We start from the raw sequence: 2,391 nt of genomic DNA, 5'->3' as shown, positions 1-2,391 counted from the left end.
GATGGGGTAACTGAGAGGGGAGGGGTGAATCAGTTACCACAAAAACAAATTCAACAGTCCCAAAGATGCCTTAAACTTAGTTGCTGCTGCCACTCGGTAAACACATAAATTACTGCTTAAAACTTGATAGATGTTTAGTTAATTTATTAAGCATTTACTGAAATAAGCAACCATGCAAAAGAAAGTAATCATGAACATAGTAGACACCAGATTTACGTGGAAACCCAATATGGGAAAAACCACCAACAACTAGTCACCAATTTTCACTCTTCTGAAGTGAGCCCTGTTAGGAGCCAACCCTGTTAAAGGTTACAAAACACACTGTTAGGTGTGACCCTGTTAGAGGATTTAATCACCCTATTAGGAGTGGCCTTGTAAGAAGTCTTTAGAACAATTCAACTGAATTTCCACCCTGTTAAAGGATTTATGGAATGGCTGTTAAACCAACTCTGTTAGGAGATTTTGGAATCACTGTTACAATGGTTAGAAAGCAACAATGAATGATCTGAAAATACATGCAACTTATCTTGCTGAATACAGATCTCAGTTTAGCTCCACAAGATCCTTACTAATTAAATATATCCTTGCAGCTCCAAGATTTCCCTCTGCTCAACTCTGCTTAGGCACACACAAGTCTCTTCCTTGCACTTCCTTGCACTATCCGTATACACTCTCTATTCCACACTTTTCCACATCTTGAGCACCTCTTTATATACTATACATAATACCAGGTCGGCCCAACCAACTTGACAAAACATATTCCAAAGTCGGCTTGAACTAACAATCAAAACAAAATTCTTCACTGGCCGACGCTGCTCGATCAATACAGAACAAAAAAAAACTGCTTCCTATGTTAACCGGCAGAACTCGGTAAAAACTACAATTACCGGGGAATTTGATAAACCTACCACTTCCTTTGGAAACCGACTAGACTCAATAAAAGTTGTCTTCGACTACCGAGTGAGCTCGGTGAAAACTAAGCTTTCCTTAGCTTACCGTGCGAACTCGGTTAACACTAACTCACCGTGTGACATACAGGAACACTCGGTATACACTGCAAAAGGCTTTACTGACCGACTGAGCTCGGTAGACTCTGTAAACTATTTTCTTGACCGACAGAACTCGGTAGACTCTGTCTGATAACTGATATGGCATTTGTGTAACATCAAAGACAATACACAATTACTTAATTGTATTCAACAATCTCCCTCTTTGGCATTGATGGCAACACAACATGTCATAGCAGAAATGAAATTTGAAAGCAAGTCTACAGCAACACAACACAATTAACAATTCTCCCTCTAAGATAGAGAACTCTCCCTCTTACAGTAATCTCCCTCTGTGAAGGAATTACATAATCAAATTTCGGAAAGATATGACAGTAAAACTCTCCCTCTTTGACAACACATGCCAAAGACAATCCAATTTCAATGAATTTCATTGTACCTTTAGTACTGATTCATATGCAATATTTCTTTGATTTGCTGCATCAACTGATGATTGTTCAATTTTGTAAGAGTTGATGCATCACTAAAACTTATTTTTAGTGAACTTCATATAGGGGAATGACCCCTAACTTACCTCTAAGATACAAAAATGCATCCTTAGGTAAAGGCTTTGTGAATATGTCAGCAATCTGTTTCTTTGTATGGACATATTCCAATCTGATTTCCTTGTCCTGCACCAATTCTCTAAAAAATTGATACTTGATTGCAATGTGCTTAGTCTTAGAATGCATTACTGGATTCTTAGATATGTTGATTGCACTTGTATTATCACAAAACATGACAACTGGTTCCTTGATTTCCATCTTCATGCCTTGTATCAATTGCTTGAACCAAATAATATTAGAATAGTTTACTGCTGCAGCAAGATACTCTGCCTCTGCTGTTGATTGAGATGTACAATTTTGCTTTTTGCTTGTCCAAGAAACCAACCTCTTTCCAAGAAAGAATGCACCTCCACTTGTGCTTTTTCTGTCGTCAAGGTTTCCTGCCTAATCAGCATCAGTAAACACTTTTAAGTCTAGGTTTCCTCCAAATTTATACCATAATCCATAATCTTCAGTTCCTTTCAGATATCTCATTATCCTCTTGATTGCCATCATGTGATTTTCTCTTGGTTTGGCTGAAAATCTTGCCATAATTCCAACTGCAAGAGCAATATCTGGCCTAGTATGAACTACATATTGCAACTTTCCAATCATAGATCTGTACAATGTCTGATCTATTTCCTTTGAATCATCTTCTTTGGTAAGTTTTAGTCCAGTACACATGGGAGTTCCAACTGGTTTACAGTCTTCCATACCAAACTTTTTCAATATCTCTTTGATGTATTTTTGTTGAGTGATGTAGATGCCATTCTTGTTCTGCTGAATTTGAAGTCCAACAA

The sequence above is a fragment of the Cupressus sempervirens genome, chromosome 5, assembly GCF_028749045.1.
Source record: "Cupressus sempervirens isolate cs-2001-9-10 chromosome 5, ASM2874904v1, whole genome shotgun sequence".
Taxonomy (NCBI): Eukaryota; Viridiplantae; Streptophyta; class Pinopsida; order Cupressales; family Cupressaceae; genus Cupressus; species Cupressus sempervirens.
The sequence above is the reverse complement of the archived record's forward strand: the minus strand, read 5'-3'. Positions refer to the sequence as shown.